This window comes from Pituophis catenifer, unplaced genomic scaffold (genome assembly GCF_029215685.1).
Source record: "Pituophis catenifer annectens isolate HBS135680 unplaced genomic scaffold, rPitCat1.0.hap2 SCAF_10, whole genome shotgun sequence".
Classification (NCBI taxonomy): domain Eukaryota; kingdom Metazoa; phylum Chordata; class Lepidosauria; order Squamata; family Colubridae; genus Pituophis; species Pituophis catenifer.
In genome coordinates, this window is record NW_027256890.1 from 4,798,135 (window position 1) to 4,816,396 (window position 18,262).

General features: G+C 41.8%; 1 protein-coding gene across 1 annotated transcript in view; it reads left to right on the forward strand.

Annotated features, from left to right (window-relative positions):
- Positions 1-18,262, forward strand: part of LOC139321863 (transmembrane protein 132C-like) — a 46,886-nt gene that overhangs the window by 19,672 nt on the left and 8,952 nt on the right. The window lies entirely within an intron of this gene.

An 18,262-nucleotide genomic window follows, 5' to 3' on the forward strand; every position in this document is an offset into this window, starting at 1 on the left:
TCTAATCTCAGAACTTCCTTCTGATGATGCAACATCTCTACCACAGGTATGGTCCTTAGTCTATCAAAGATTACAATCCCTTATCCGGGTTCCAAGTAATACATCCATTTCAGCACCCTGAGTCTCCGGAGAAAGGCGGCATATAAATTGAATTAATAATTGAATTGAATTAATAAATTTCAAGCAACACACCAAGGCAAGAAGATTCCTTGAAGAATAGCTTCATTGGAAATATATATTGGCACATATCTGATGAAAACCGACTCTGAAAAATCCCGTGGTTTTCACCTAATTAAAAGTTTTTCCCCCTCTCCAAACAACCAGTCACATAGACCAATCAAGGCGCTGCCTGGTTGCCTGGTGACTTCACTCCTCCTTCCTCCGACCAGGTATGAGAACATCCTTGGTTCCCAAGAGTACTACACAACACCAAGCTATCTCTAATCCCCCCTCCCTATCTGTTCTGACTCAGCCTTAGCAGAAGCAAGAAACAGACTCCTGGTCACGAATAAACCCTCTTTATTTACCTTATTGTGAATTAATTGCATTCGCCCACCAAAAAGTCCAGGCAAAAGTCCTTCAAGGAGTTAACTGCAGTAACAGACCTTATCAGTTCCTTGCAATAATTGCCAGGCCATGAGCTCCCAGCCGAAAGGAGACTGGCAAGCAGTCTCTGTAGCACGAAACGCAATGAGCCAAATCTTCAGAAATACGAATGGTTGTCTCCTACGACCACCACTCCCCTTTCCTTCTATTTATTCCCCAGCCAGGGAGGGGCCATTTAGCACCCACATGTGCCTTGCTTCCCGAGTCGACTCCTTGTCCTCCGTTGTTCTCCTCTTCTACTGCTCTGCGCATATGTGCATCTGGAACAGGCCCCAGCTGTTCTTCCTCCTCATCCATCTCAGCCTCCAAAGGCAGCTGTCTCTCCGGTGGCTGGGAAATGTCGGACGGCCCTGACTCTATCTCTGTGTCCGATGCAGAGCATCCATCAGAGCCTTCCCCAGACTCCAGCACTGGCCCAAGTTCCTCCCCAACCTCCTCATCATCCGAGTCTGTCGCCAGCACCACTTGCAGCTGGTGGGCCACAACACTATCCCTCAGCTCCGTTGTGGCAATACTGAAGCTCCAAGATGGCTTCGACCAGGCCAGCTTCAGGGCTGACATCTGGCTTAAATCTCCATCTTTGTTCTGGTGAACTAGGTCATAAAATCCAGAGCATTACAGATATAAAAGGATTAGAATCTTCTGGCTCTTCTTTCAGTTAAACCTAGAATACTCTCACAGCAAAGCAAGGGCTCTGCTTAGATCCTATTCTTCCTCTGTGTTGTTTCTATGTGACTTTCCTCTTGTGCCTTGAAATATTGTGCAGTCCATCTTTGATAAATAGAAACATTTCCACAAAATGAGCCCTAGAAAGGGCACAGAGAAGAGCAACAAAGATGATTAGGGGTCTAGAGGCTGAACGATTGAGGGAACAGGTATGTCTTATCTAATGAATAGAATAGAAGAATAGAATAGAATAGAATAGAATAGAATAGAATAGAATAGAATAGAATAGAATAGAATAGAATAGAATAGAATAGAATAGAGACAGTAGAGTAGAGAGGAATAGAATAGAATAGAATAGAATAGAATAGAATAGAATAGAATAGAATAGAATAGAATAATAGACATTGAAGGTCTTATAGTCCTGCCCCCTACTCAAGCAGGAGATCCTATATTATTTCAGACAAGTGACTGTCCAGTCTCTTCTTAAAAACCTCCAGTGATGGAGCACCCACGATTTCTGGTGGCAAGCTGTTCCATTGGTTAATTGTCCTCACAGTTAGGAAGTTCCTCCTTAATTCCAGGTTCTTCTCTCCTTGATCAGTTTCCATCCATTGCTTCTTGTCCTGCCCTCAGGTGCTTTGGAGAATAATTTGACCCCCTCTTCTTTGTGGCAGCCCCTCAAATACTGGAATGTTGCTATCATGTCACCCCTAATTCTTCTTTTCTTTAGCCTGGCCAAACCCAAATCCTGCAGCCGTTCTTCATATCTTTTAGGTCTCCAGGCCTAGAAAGACCAGAGGTGTCATGATAGCAGTCTTCCAGCACTTGAGGAGCTGTCACAAAGAAGAGAAGGTCAACGTATTCTCCAAAGCACCTAAGGGGAGGACAAAAAATAACAGATGGAAGATTGTCAAAGAGAGATCCAATCTAGAGTTAAGGAGAAATTTCCTGACAGTGTAGAACAATTAACCAGTGGAATAACTTGCCTCCAGAAGTTGTGAATGCTCCAACACTGGAAGTTTTCAAGAACAGACTGGGCAGCCGTTTGTTCAAAATGGTATGGGGTCTCCTGCTTGAGCATAAGGCTGGACCAAGATCTCTTCCACCCCCTATTATTCTATGTTTTCTGTGAAGCTTCCATCCTATGATTATCCTACAGGGAATCAAGCTAGATTGTTAGCAATAGCAATTGCACTTAGACTTATATACCGCTTCATATTGCTTTTAGAGCCTTCTCTAAGCAGTTTACAGAGTCAGCCTATTGCCCCCAACAATCTGGATCCTCATTTTACCCACCTCGGAAGGATGGAAGGCTTAGTCAATCTTAAGCAGGTCAGGATCGAACTGCTGGCAGTCGGCAGAGTTAGCCTGCTTTCTAACCACTGCGCAGCATGGAAAGAAGGAAGGAAGGAAGGAAGGAAGGAAGGAAGGAAGGAAGGAAGGAAGGAAGGAAGGAAGGGCAACAGCAATAGCCCTTAGACTTATATACCGCTTCATAGTGCTTTTACAGCCCTCTCTAAGCAGTTTACAGAGTCAGCCTATTGCCCCCAACAATCTGGATCCTCATTTTACCCACTTTGGAAGGATGGAAGGCTTAGTCAATCTTAAACAGGTCAGGATCAAACTGCTGGCAGTCGGCAGAGTTAGCCTGCTTTCTAACCACTGCACAGCATGGAAGGAAGGAAGGGAGGGAGGGAGGAAGGGAGGGAGGGAGGGAGGGAGGGAGGGAGGGGCAACAGCAATAGCCCTTAGACTTATATACTACTTTGCAGTGCTTTTACAGCCCTCTCTAAGCAGTTTACAGAGTCAGCCTCTTGCCCCCAATAATCTGGGTCTCCTTATTTTACTCACCTCGGAAAGATGGAAGGCTGAGTCAACTTTGAGCCGGTGAGATTTGAACTGCAAACTGCAGCTAGCAGTCAGCTGAAGTACAATAGCCTGCAGTACTGCATTCTAACCACTGCGCCTTGGCTCTCTGTTATTTCCAGAAATAGACTGGACAGACTTGAAGAAATGGGAAGAGGACAGAATCACAGACAAATGGCTGTCCAATCTCTTCTTAAAAACCTTCAGTGACGGAGCACCCAAATTTATCATAATTTAGGTTAATGTATCCAGATAATTATAGAACGTAGAATAACAGAGTTGGAAGGGACTTCCGGTTTCCGTGTCTTCGGCGGCGGCGGTGCCTTTTGAAGCTCCGCCAGCCCCGCCGCTTGTAGAGCCGCTTCACGACGAAGAAGCGGCTCGAAAACTTCAAAAATCTTTAGGATTTTTGAAGAGAGATCGCAGGGTCCAGGTTGAGCCCCTGCAACCCCCCCAGGGAATAGTTTCTGGGGAGGGAACAGGAGCGGCTCCCATTCAACCTGCTGGAACTCCGGGCGGCGTGGGACAAGTCTGCTTCTGCAGAACAAGCCGGCTACAGGAAACTTTTAATTGAAAGAAAAGGAACCAGCCTTAATAAGCAGCATACTGTTACTTGAACCCTGAAACTCGGAATCGCAAGTATTAGAGTTTTCTTGGCTTTCTAATCTGAGTGAAAAAATGCGGATGAGTGAAAGTGAACTGTAAAAACATGGCGCTTAGCCTCAGACTTAACGAGCGGGCGAGTGTGGATTGCTGAACTCATTTTGCTTTGTTATAAAGTTTCTAAACTGATACGAAGTTGCTTCGCTTGCAACAAGAGAAATAAGAGAGAAATTTCTCCTTTTTCAATACTGGACTTTGCTTCACTTTGGTTCTTATTTGATTAAATCTGGGGGACTTTTTTAGAAGTCTTTGTGGAGGTGGGAAAGGAAGAAGAACTTCCCTTTTTAGTAAAACTAGCCTACGTGACAGGATGGCCTCAAAGAAGCAGGAAGTGAAGGCAACAGGAGGTGGATCTCCCACATATAAAACGCAACCTCCCCCTGCACAACAGACACAGACTCAGAAAAAAGATTTTGATATGGGAGATTTAAAAGAATTTATTTCTAAAACTTTGGATGATAAATTTCAAAAATCTCAACAGGAGATAGATGATAAACTTCAAAAATCACATCAGGAATTTATGCAGGAAATTAATGAAGTTAAAGACATGGTGAAACAGAATCAAAATAAGGTGACCAAAAAAATATCAGAAGTGGCGTCTGGCCTGGCAGAATTTATTGGGAAAGTTGATTTTAAAGTTGAAGAACTTAAATCAGAAGTTAATGTTAAGATGAAAGACAATGATTATAAAACTGATGAAGTTGATAATAAAATGCAGAGAATTGAAGATGAGATTGTTATGATACAATTCCGGGCGATGGAATTTGCCATACGGCTTCGGGGAATTCGAGAGGAGGAGAGACAGGATTTGAGACAAGTTTGCTCTGAAGCCTTGGCTAAGATTTTACAAGCTAATCCTGATTTGGTATTTCATAAAATAGATAAAATTTACAGAGTGAACTCTTGGGTGGCCAGACAAAGACAACTGCCCAGAGATGTGGTCATATACTTTACTGACAGAGAAATTAGAAATGATATCCTGCAAAAATCTTTTCATACTTCTGTACAAGTGGGGGGTTCACGACTTGAAATTTTTAAAGAATTACCTCCTAAAATGTTGAAAGTTAGAAAAGAATTTGGTTTTCTTGTTAAGGAATTGAAAAACTTACAGATACCCTTCCGGTGGGACGCACCAGCTGGGATAATTTTTAGATATAAGGGAGAAGGATATCGGTTGAATACCGTGGAGAAGGCACAACACTTTTATAGTACTATTCTTAAGGAAAGAACACCATCTCCACGTACATCTACAGTTTTGGAGATTAAGGAGAGTGAAGAGAGGCAATTGAAAGAACAGTCTAAGCAGGAATTAGAAATAGTGCAAGGTGCAGAAGGAGGTTTTCTGAGTGAGCCCTTGTTGGATTCTTCTCCAATTTTGGATTTGATTCAGTTGACTGAAGTTAAAGATCAACGTATAACTAGAGCTCAATCCAAGCTACTTAAACAAAAGCAACAACAACAACAGGAAAGACAAGACAAGAAGGCAGTTAAGAGTACCGTACAAGAGAGTGGCGCTATGGGAGGAGCGAGATCGAAGCTCTCGGATGAACTTCAAATATTTTGCTCTGCGCTACAGAAAGAGGCTGATGACCTTTAAATGTCTATCTTGGAATGTTAATGGGTTGAATTCAGCACAGAAAAGGAAGAAATTATTTACATATTTGAAACAATTTAATAATGATATAATATGTTTACAAGAAACGCATATCACAACTCAAGATCAAAAATATTTGATAAATCCAAAACTAGGAGCACATTATATATCTTCAACTTCGCAGAAAAAGAATGGTGTGGTTATTTATGTAAATAAAAAATTAACAGCGAAAGTTATAGAAGCAGATCAAGATGGTAGGTTTGTAGCAATTGAATTGCTTACAGCAAATGGACAAATTCTTTTGATTGGAATTTATGCTCCCAACCAACAACAGGACTATTTTTATAAGATGTTACATACTAAAATATTGCAATGGGACTATAGATCTATTTTAATTATGGGAGACTGGAATGGAGTAATTGATTCTAAACTAGATAAAAAGAGCTTGGCAAAGTCTAGAATTAGACTACCACAGACTTTTTTTGATATGAAAGAAGATATGGAATTAAAAGATGTTTGGAGAATACATAACCCAAATGAATTGGATTACACTTTCTTTTCTGATAGACATAGATCCTTTTCTAGGATTGATTTTATTCTGTTGTCAAATGATCTACTTGTTAAGACAAAAAGAACAAAGATTTTTCCAAGAACTTTGACTGACCATAGCCCTGTATGGATAGAAATTGAGATGGATAAGGTTGAGAGACGTTCTTGGAGATTAAATGAGAACTTGTTTAGATATGAAAAAAATACAATAGAACTTAAAAAGCATTTGAAAGAATTTTTTGAAATAAATTTGAATAAAGGTACCCCAATTGAAATTGTTTGGGACGCAAGTAAAGCTTATATGAGAGGGGTACTTATCTATATGAATTCTAAACATAGACTGCTCCGACAAAAGAAAAGATCTGAGTTGGAAATGGAAATAAAGAATAAAGAACAGTTACTTATTAAAAATCCATCAGATGAAAGAATACGAAGTGCTATAAAACTTTTGAAAGATCAATTTCAAATGCTTATGGCGGAACAAGTTGCAACAAGCCTACAATACGCGAAGCATAACACATTTTGCAACGCTAATAAACCGGGCAGATGGTTGGCTTACACATTGAGGAAAAAACAAAGTGCACGGATTATCGATTGTATTGATATTGGAGGGAAAGAAATCTTTCAACAAAAATTAATTAAAGAAGCTTTTGTGGACTATTATACTAAATTATATGCCAAAGAAGAGGTGCAGAATGGACTTATAGAAAAATATTTAAATGATAAGAGAGTTACAAAAATTACCGATCAACAAAAGGAAAGAATGAATTATCCTATAACAGAGGAGGAGATAACAGCAGCAATTAAACAGCTAAAAACAGCCAAAGCTCCTGGCACGGATGGTTTGACTGCAGTGTATTATAAAACTTTACAAGCTGAAATGGTGGGACAACTTAGAGATTTATTTTGCAATATTCAACAAGGGGGTAAAATACCCCCATCTTGGACAACTGCTTATATATCTTTGATACCAAAAGAACAAGTTGGTCCTAAAAAACCAGAGAATTATAGACCAATATCTCTTTTGAATACAGACTATAAAATTTATGCGAAGGTATTAGCCAACAGGTTGATGCCAGTAATCCAAAAGGTGATTCATGAGGACCAAGCGGGATTTATTGAGGGTAGATATATGAAGGACAATGTAAGGCAAGTAATAGACTTATTGGAATATCTTGATAAGAATAAACAGATTCCTGCAGTGCTGGTTTTTTTGGATGCAGAGAAGGCCTTTGATAGAGTGGATTGGAATTTTCTACTAAAGACTTTAAAAAAGATGGGCTTTGGGGACCAATTTATACAGGCGATCTCAGCAATTTATCAAGAGCAAAAAGCACAGATTATTATTAATGGAAGTTTGACGACAGAGTTTAAAATTGAAAAAGGAACAAGACAGGGATGTCCGTTGTCCCCACTTTTATTTATTTTAACATTGGAAGTCTTGTTAAATACAATACGGGATTCTAAAATTTTGAAAGGCATAATGATAAGGCAAGAGGATTATAGAATAAAGGCATTTGCAGATGATCTGGTCGTTACCCTATCACAACCAATGGAATCAACAATCCTGATGAACGACATTATACAAGACTATGGTAGAGTTTCAGGTTTTAGACTGAATTCAAAAAAGACTAAAATGATAGTTAAAAATATGACACAAGATCGTAAACATGAGCTTGAAAGGAGGGCAGGTTTTGAAATTGTACCTAAGGTAAAATATCTTGGAGTTCAGGTTGCAGAATCAAACATGAAATTGTTTCAAAATAATTATGAGGTGTTGTGGCGAGAGGTTCAGAAGGATATGGAGACTTGGAAAAAGCTGCAACTGTCTCTACTTGGAAGAATAGCAGCAGTTAAGATGAACATTTTGCCAAGATTTCTGTTTTTGTTTCAAATGATTCCGGTGCTTAAAAGTGATAAACAACTGAAAGTCTGGCAGTCTGGTGTGAATAAGTTTGTCTGGAACGAGAAGAAGCCGAGAGTGAAATTGAAAATTATGCAAGATGTTCCAGAAAGAGGAGGTCTTAAACTCCCAAACCTACAGTTATATTATGATGCAGCAGCTTTAACCTTAACAAGTGATTGGTTTGGAAGTAAAAAGACTGGAATATTGAAAGCAGAAAGTTTTGACCTTGAATTTGGATGGCATGCCTACTTATTCTACGATGACAAAGTTGATAAAGTATTTAAAAGTCATATACTTAGAGACTCTTTGATGAGAGTTTGGAAGAAGCACCGACTCAAATGGGATTACAAAATACCGCTATGGCTGGATCTTGGTCATACTTTGTGGAATACAAATATAATGTCACTCGGGGGGGTTTTATACAAAGAGGTTCTTTTTACAGATGCGGGCAGATGGCAGCTGAAGACATTACAGACACTGTTGGATGAAGGGCTTAATCTAACTTGGTTACAATATAATCAATTACAACTGAGATGGAAAGAGGACCAAAAAACTGGTATTATGTTGCATGAGGAAGAATTGGTTAGACATATAAGAGAGAAAGGTCCAATGCATATTAAAAGGCTTTATAATGTTTTGCTAGAAAGAGATTCAGAAACTGAATTAGTTAAAGACTGTATGATTAAGTGGGCACAGAATTTTGAAGAACCAGTGATGCTGGAAACATGGGAAAAAATTTGGGTTCAGAATGTTAAATTTACACAGTCGCAAAACCTGAGAGAAAATTTTTATAAAATGTTTTATAGATGGCATTTAGATCCCAAAAAGTTGTCATGTATGTACCCTAATGTTCAGCCAAAATGTTGGAGATGTGAATGTTTAGATGCCACGTATTATCATGTTTGGTGGACCTGTAGGAAAGTTAAGGCTTTTTGGATAAAAATTTGGTGGGTCATGCAGAATGTTTTGAGGAAAAAAATTCAATTTTCTCCACAGTTGTTTTTATTGGGTATAGTTAAGGGTTTTACACGGGGTGAGATAAAACTGATATTGTATATGATAACAGCAGCAAGATTGTTGATAGGTAAATATTGGAAGAATGAAGCTTTACCCACTATCGAGGAATGGACTTTGAAGATGGCCAGTTTTGCTGAGATGGCGAAGATTTCAGCATATTTAAAAGACTGTTCACAAGAGACTTATGAATGGGAATGGAAAAGGTGGATAGAATATGTTCAGAACAAATACTAAACTAGAAAGTATCAAATAGCTTTTATTTGAAAATAATGTATTAGAAATATTTTAATGTATTAGAAATATTTTAATGTAAAGAGATAAAGAGGAAAAATTATACAGGGGGAGGGATGGGTTTAAGCTTGTTTATTAGTGTTATTAGTTATGAGTATATAATAGGGAAGTCTGGGGGGGGAGGGTTAGGGAGGGTTAGGGAGGGTTTGGGGAGGGAGGTGGGGGGGGTGAAAAAAGGGGTGAAAATCTAATTGTAAAACTTTTGCAATAAAAAAAAAAAAAAAACAGAGTTGGAAGGGACCTTGGAGGTCTTCTAGTCCAACCCCCTTGCTCAAGCAAGTAACCCTATATCCGTGATGGTGAACCTATGGCACATGTGCCAGAGGTGGCACGCGGAGTCATATTGGTGGGCACGCAAGTGTTGCCCTAGCTCAGCTCCAGCACGCATGCGTGCACCAGCCAACTGATTTTCAGGCCTTCTGGTCCCACCGGAGGTCGGGAAACTGGTTGTTTCCAGCCTCTGGAGGGCCTCCAGGGGGATGGGAAGGCTGTTTTTGCCCTCCCCAGGCTCCTAGAAAGCCTCTGGAGCATGGGGAGGTCGAAAAGCGGTCCTACGGGGCCATCACCTGCCAAAAGCAGAGGGGAGCTTGGGGGGGTCACATGCGCATGCGCAGGAGGGCAAGGCGCATTGAATTATGGATGTGGGCACACGCACCCACGTTCCCCCCCCCCCCGCTTTTGGCACGCGACGGCAAAAAGTTTAGCCATCATTGCCCTATATCATTTCAGACAAATGATTGTCCAATCTCTTCTTCAAAGCCTCCAGTGATGGATCACACACACCTTCTGAAGGCAAGTTGTTCCAACGATTAATTCTTCTCCCTGTCAGGAAATTTCTCTTTAGTTCTAGGTTGGCACTATCCTCTGCTCTCCTCAGAAATTTCAAGAAACGTTAAAGGAAACCAGAAAATTATGGCCAGACAAGCCATGAAACAGATCTGGCAGGGTGAGATTTAATATTTTACACACCCACTCTCTTGGTATACACTTCCAACCAAGTCTGGTCCATAAAACATATATATCATTGAAAAGTTGGTAATTCTCCATCCTTAGCACTATAAGTGACACACACTTAAAGTGTAACTGATGTTCCAAGATATTTCGCCAGTTCTTCTCCTATCTCTCTCCCGGTGTGGGATTATCAACAGCCCTTGCCTTCTCTGAATTCTGAATTTACACTCCTCCCTGCAGTTATAAAAGTCCTCAATCTCCCAAGGACGCGTCTAACCTTTTAAAAAGTGGACCAGAAGATATTTACAGTGGCACTAAAACATGAAGAATAGCCCACATTTTTTTTGCTGGCTCAGCAAAAGATTCATCCAAAGATGCTTTCTCGGTGTCTATTAATAATGAGGGTACCAGTCTGGACTTGGGAATCTCTTCCCTTCCTGGAAACTTAGAAAAAGAGCCAGCTATTTTTTATTTTTATTTTTGCAAAACTTATGGGGGTGGGAGAGGGAAAATCACTTCCCTCTCTGGAACAGATTGCTCAGCTTTGAACTAGGCCTTGCTTTAGCAGTCAAATTCCTTCTATTTATTTCCGTGTCTATGTTCAAATGCAAACGAGTTGAGCATGTACTAAGGTTGGCAGCAAAGGAAGTCAACAGAGAAGAGACATAGAATATAGGAGAATATCTAGCTCAGGGTTAACATGAGAGGTCCTTGGTAGTCTCTGAGTTTCCTGTAAACGTTTCATTACCCAACTAAGTAACATCATCAGCGCTAGAAGGCAGAGAGGTTTGCAAAGAGGAGGAGGCGGACTGTGGGGTCCTTGGTGGTCTCTGAGTTTGGCGGTTTTCTTGGAGATGTTTCATCACCCAGCTAGGTAATATCAGATTAACAGATTAACAGAGTTGGAAGGGACCTTGGAGGTCATCTAGTCCAACCCCCGCTCAAGCAGGAGACCCTACACCATTTCTGACAAATGGCAGTCCAATCTTTATTATTATTAATCATATTTATTTTTATTAATCATATTTCTATGCCGCCCACTCTCCAAGGACTCTGGGCGGCTTACAACAATCGACAGTATACTAAATAGCATATTGCCCCCCAACAATATGGGTCCTCATTTTACCCACCTCGGAAGGATGGAAGGCGAGGTGAGATTCGATCTGCTGATCTGCTGAACTAGCAGTCAGCTGAAGTAGCTGCAGTACCGCACCCTAACCACTGTGCCATCTTGGCTCAATCTTTTCTTGAAAGTGATGAAGCTCCCACAACTTCCAAAGGCAACTTTTGTTCCATCGGTTGATTGTTTTCACTGTCAGAAAATTCCTCCTTATTTCTAGGTTGAATCTCTCCTTGGTCAGTTTCCATCCATTATTCCTTGTCTGACCTTCAGGTGCTTTCGAAAATAGCTTGACCCCCTTCCTCCTCTCTGTGGCAGCCCCTCAAATATTGGAAGGCTGCTATCCTGTCTCCTCTAGTGCTTCTCTTCACTAGACTAGCCAGGCCCAGTTCCTGCAACCGTTCTTCGTATATTTTAGCCTCCAGTCCCTTAATCAGGGGTGAACCGGTAGTGGAAATTTTGAGCAGTTTGGAGAACCAGCAGATACCACCTTTGGCTGGCCCCAGAGTGGAGAGGGAATGGAGATTTTGCAGTATCTTTCCCCCAGGAGTGGGGAGGGAATGGAGATTTTGCACGCCCACCAAGCCACACTCACAGAATCAGTAGTAAAAAAAATTGGATTTCACCACTGCCCTTAATCATCCTGGTTGCTCTTCTCTGCACTTTTTCTAGAGTCTCAACTTCTTCTTCTTCTTTTTTTCTTTTTTATAGTGTGGTGACCAAAACTGGATGCAGTGTTCTAGGTGTGGCCTTACTAAGGCTTTATAGAGTGGTATCAGTACCTCCCTTGATCTTGATTGTATCCCTCTGTTAATGCAACTTAGGGTTGCATTGGCCTTTTTGGCTCATATTTAATTGGTTGTCCTGATTATCATCAGTGCTAGAAGGGAGTGAGGTTTGCAAAGAGGAGAAGGGAGACTGTGGGGTCCTCGGTGGTCTCTGACTTTGGTGGTTTTCTTGCAGATGTTTCATTACCCAGTTAGGTAACATCATCAGTCCTAGAAGGGAGTGAGGTTTGCAAAGAGGAGGAGGGGGACTGTGGGGTCCTAGACTAAACTAGCACCGATGATGTTACCCAGTTTGGCTAATGAGACATCTGCAAGAATACAAACAAGCTTGAGGAGCACCAAGGACCCTATCCTTCTCCTCCTCATTCTCCTCATCCTCAATTCTGCCACTCTCTTCTTCTATTCCCTAGTTGGGTCATTAAACGTCTGCAAGAAAAGCACCAAGCTCAGAGAGCACCAAGAACCCCACAGTCCTCCTCCTCCCCCCAATCTCAATTCCCTTCTAGCACTGATGATGTTACCTAGTTGGGTCATGAAATGTCCACAAGAAAACCACCAAGGTCAGAGAGCACCAAGGACCTCACAGTCGTCGTCGTCCTCCTCCTTCTCCTCCACCTCCTCCTCCTCCTCCTCCTCCTCCTCCTCCTCCTCCTCCTCCTCACTGCAAACCTCCCTCCCTTCTAGAGATAACATTGATCATGTTATCTAGAAATGCCTGCAAGAAAACAACAAAGCCCAGAAAGCACCAGGGACCCTTCAGATACGTCTAAGTAAATCAGCTCAGAGGATCAGGGCCATAATAGGATTTTAAGGACAAAAATCTCTTTCTTTCTCTGTCCTTTTCCTGCCAGCCTCTTTAAAGGGTAAGGAATGCTAATAAACCTGAGGAAGTTAGTAAAATTCAATACTTTTTAGTATCTCCTCTAACATTGATGCTGAGATAAAATATGTGCATATCTTTGGTAGGTTCCCCCCCCCCCCCCGACCTCCAAGTTCAGGAGTTGCTAAACTTGAAGTTTTGAAGGACCTGGTGTGCAGTAGATGTTTTGAACGTTGGACTAGGATTGTAGAGGTTGAGGCTGGAATTCCTGCTTAGCCATGATGGAGATCCAGAGCAAGCTGCATCCATCCTGCTTTCCATTGCATTAGAAGTCGATCAAATATCCCATGATCCCCAACTCTTATGAGTTTTTTCAATGCCCAAATGTCCCATGATCTTCAACAAATTATGAGATTTCTCAGATTTTCCTAGTCTTCAAAAGAAAAACAAGAAACTCCAGTTGCCTCCTAAAAAAAAAGCACATTTGGGACAACCATGACCTGGAGGACTGAGAATCTCTACAGACTTTTAGCTATGCAATTTGGGATGGACACCCTTGGAATCAGTGGTGAAATCCAAATTTTTTTTACTACCGGTTCTGTGGGCGTGGCTTGGTGGGCGTGGTGTGGCTTGGTGGGCGTGGTAGGGGAGTATACTGCAAAATCTCCTTTCCCACCCCACTCCAGGGGAAGGATATTGCAAAATCTCCATTCCCATTCCACTCTGGGGCCAGCCAGAGGTGGTATTTGCCGGTACTCCGAACTACTCAAAATTTCCGCTACCGGTTCTCCAGAACCTGTCAGAACCTGCTGGATTTCATCCCTGCTTGGAAGGGTGTGAGAGTAGGAATGGATTTCCAGAGAGAAAAAAATTGCAGACTACAGGAACCATTGGCACCACTCAGGTGACCCTGAGGGCACAGATAAACCTCCAAGTGCTTCAATGACCCTCTAAAAAGATGCAAATGGCCAGCTGTCTGCAAGGAGTATAAATCCTTTCTTTTCCACCATCCTGTCAGAAGCTGAAGAAGCTTCTTGGATGAGAAGCGAAACCTCTTCAAAGAAAAAACGAGAAAGTCCATTTGCCTCCTGAAAAAGCACCTTTGGGATGAGATTTCCCAGTAGGAAAACATCCTGTGATCCCTGACTCTTATCAGATTTCTCGGTGAGCAAATGTCCCATAATCCTCAACCCTTATGAGATTTCCCTGTGCAAATATCCCATAATCCCCAATGCTTATCAGATTACCCAATGGGCAAATGTTCCATGATCCCCCAAATCTTGTCAAATGTCTGTGTTAATTCTTGTGAGATTCCAGGCAAGAATGTAGGACCAGTGTGAGCTCCGGGCCTCTTTCTGCAACGCTACCGAGCCCCATGAGATCTCCTGTGATCTTGTGAGATCTCTAACTACTTTGAACTTTCTTTCTCACTCCTTTTTCTTACCGCTGAACAAGACTGTATTACAAGGCATGGTGCCAGGGGTGAAATCCAGCAGGTTCTGACAGGTTCTGGAGAACCGGTAGCGGAAATTTTGAGTAGTTCGGAGAACCAGCAAATGCCACCTCTGGCTGGCCCCAGAGTGGGGTGGGAATGGAGATTTTGCAATATCTTTCCCCTGGAGTGGGGTGGGAATGGAGATTTTGCAATATCTTTCCCCTGGAATGGGGTGGGAATGGAGATTTTGCAGTATCCTTCCCCCAGGAGTCGGGTGGGAATGGGGATTTTGCAGTATCATTCCCCAGGAGTGGGGTGGGAATGGGGATTTTGCAGTATCCTTCCCCTGCCACGCCCACCAAGCCACACCCACAGAACCGATAGTAAATTTGGATTTCATCACTGCACACGCTGCCCCAAAACATCACCAGCTCCAGACTAGGCGAGTCGACAATTTGAATTGGCCCTGACAAAAAGAGTTATTTTGACCTTAATTTTCTTTATTCTGCCTTCATTTCAATTCTGTCCCTTTTATTTGTGATGAAAGCTGATTGCTAGAGGAGCGACAGATGTTGGATCTCATGTCTGGGAGCAATATTTTATTCCATATATCCGGGGTTAGCAAGAAGCTTTCATGAGTTAATGGACCAAAGCGGCTTGTCCCTTTGTTTTCCCCAAAGTAAAATCTCTTATTGCATTCTTACAGCCTGAAGATTTATAGAGAGGATATTGTTTAATTAAGCACACATACCAGGAGGTGTTAGATGGTACAGTGAAAAGGAACTGAATTATCAGACTTACAACATCTTTCTGGGGCTGATTCCCACCTTGCCAACGAGTGCTAAATTATGAGAAAAGGTGAATAGTTAGGAATAAGCCCATTTTAACGCTTTATTCCTTGCACTTCAGACTTGATGAATACCTCCCGCCAAGTTTATTCCGTCTCAATTTTATACAAACTCACCTAGAATCAACTTTCCAGAATTCTATTTTCTCCCCCACTCCCCGCCCCCCATAATTTCTAGCAAAGCTTTATTCAAGTAGAATTTCACGTTAGGGATTTAATATTTTTTATTGTTTTATATCCTACATTTCCTTTCTATGTTGAGCCGTGTGCTCTCTAGGTGTCCAAGATGTTAACATGCGAGCGTACAAACATCATCATCGTTGTCATTATAGTCATATACACTTTAACAAATATGGAGTAACGTATAACAGATATGCGATAATATCTATCGTATTATAACATATATTGTCTTCCATTATGGTGTCGATTATATAACCATCAAGTAAAAAATAAAAATTACCCATCTGTTTTCCTTTCTCATATACACCATATTTCACCCAGTTTTACAATGACATCTCTTTCTGTCTTTCTTCTCCCTCCTTCCCTCCCTTCCCTTCTCCCTTCCACTTCTCTCTCCTTCCCTCTTTCCTTCTCTTCTCCTCCCCTCTCTCTTTCTCCTCTCCCCTATTTCCCTCTCCTCTCTTTTCCTCTTCTCTGCTTCCCTCTCCTTCCCTTTCTCCTCTTCTCCCATCCACTTCCCTCTCTCCTTTCCCCTTTCTCCTTCCCTCTTTCCTTCTCCTCTCCTCCCCTCTCTCTTTCTCCTCTCCCCTATTTCCCTCTCCTCCCTTTTTCTCTTCTCTGCTTCCCTCTCCTTCCTTCTCCTTCCCTTTCTCCTCTCCTCCCATCCACTTCCCTCTCTCCTTTCCCCTCTCTCCTTCCCTCTCCTTCCCTCTCCTTCCTTCTCCTCTTCCCCCAACCTTTCTCCCCTCCTCTCCTCTCCTCTCCTCTCCTCTCCTCCACCCCACCCCACTTCCTTCTCTCCCATTATCCAGATTTCTAACTGTCTATGAAAATTCTCAGTCATCCAAGTCAAGGCTGTCCCAAAAGTGCTTTTTTCTCTCTCTCTCTCAAAAGGCAACTGGACTTTATTTTTCCTTGATGATGTTTCACTTCTCATCCAGGAAGCTTCATCGGTTCTGAGTGAATGGTCGTTCACCATTCACTCAGCATCTGGTCGTTAACGCTCTTTCTGAGAGTCGTTGAGGCCAATTGGACCAATAAACCTCCTCCACCATTCAGTCAGAACCAAAGAAGCTTCTTGGATGAGAAGCAAAACGTCTTCCAGGAAAAATAAAAAGTCCAGTTGCCTTTTGAAAAAAGCACCTTTGGGACACCAGAATTCTATTATTATGGTTGATAGCACAGTCAGCCAGATGTTTAGATCGGATAGATCTGTCCGCCTATCAAGTCCTTCCCATGCACAGATGTTGTCATTTGATGGTATTAAAGATGTTGTTGTAAGATGTAAGCTGTTCCAAGTCAGGCTGCCTTTTGCAATTGACTTACGGGGATTTTGTCAATGCCGACAATGTTCAAGTGGGTATAATTGCAAATTATATCCAAAGCACTTTTACTGTTGGTACTATCTTTGATAAGCTCATGGCATCCGACCCTCTCAATTCCTGGCAAATAGATGGGGAAGAAATGGAGGTAGTGACAGATTTTATTTTCCTGGGCTCCAAGATCACCGCAGATGGGGACTGCAGCCAAGAAATTAAAAGACGTTTGCTCCTGGGGAGGAAAGCTATGGCAAATTTAGACAGCATTCTAAAAAGCAGAGACATCACCCTGCCAACAAAAGTGTGTATAGTCAAGGCTATGGTTTTCCCAGTTGCAATATATGGCTGTGAAAGTTGGAAGGCTGAGCGCCAAAAAATGGAGGCCTTTGAACTCTGGTGCTGGAGAAGACTCCTGTGAGTCCCTTGGACTGCAAGGCGATCCAACCGGTCAGTCCTAGAGGAGATCAACCCTGCCTGCTCTTTAGAAGGCCAGATCCTGAAGATGGAACTCAAATCCTTTGGCCACCTAATGAGAAGGAAGGACTCCCTGGAGAAGAGCCTAATGCTGGGAACGATGGAGGGCAAAGTAGAAGGGGACGACAGAGAACGAGGTGGCTGGTTGGAGTCACTGAAGCAGTTGGCGTGAGCTTAAATGGACTCCAGGGGATAGTAGAGGACAGGAAGGCCTGGAGGAACGTTGTCCATGGGGTCACGATGGGTCGGACATGACTTCGCAACTAACAACAACTATCTTTGAAAACAACACCTTCCTATCCCAGGTCCTTGGGAAGGACTCCAAATCCAGCTGCCAGTTCTTTAACCATTGTTGGCCTTCATTCATACCAAGTTCTTCCCAAGAACCATGTATCAGTCTATTTCAGCTCCAAGCAGTGATTAATCATCATTATCATCATCATCATTATTTCCCAAAGCAGCCCTTCTATTTTGTCTTCTCCCTTTAGCCATTACAAATCCATACAAAGAATAGAACACACAGCAAAAAAAAAAACCCCACCCCATTCCTTCTGTGACAAGCCATTATCTCTTTTTTATGGTTGATTTTATGCTGCTGAACTTTTCTTTTCATTCAACTTCAGGGCAGCCTCCCGTCTTCTCACCGCCAGCCTTGAACTGGATTTATTATTTAGCATGTAAATATTGTCCCAGAATAGAAGCATACATTAGCATAGCCAATTTCAGAGAGAGATCCGTAATCGCTTCTTTAATCAGTGTTGGATTTTACAGGCCACTGAGTTTCCTTTTCTGTTAACATGACTGGGGACAAGCTGCCTGGTAGAAAGAGATAATGAATGGCTGGAAAGAAAGATGATAGAAAGATACAGAAATGATAACAGGGATGATAGATAGATAGATAAATGATAGATAGATAGATAGATAGATAGATAGATAGATAGATAGATAGATAGATAGATGGATGATAGATCAGATAGATGATAGATAGATAGATAGATAGATAGATAGATAGATAGATAGATAGATAGATAGATAGATAGATGATAGATAGATATAGACAGATAATAGATAGATATCATTGTTGATAGATAAAAAACATTGAAAGAAACAAAGGTTAACCAGAGTAAATACATTAGATAGATAGATAACAGATAGCTAACAGATAGATGA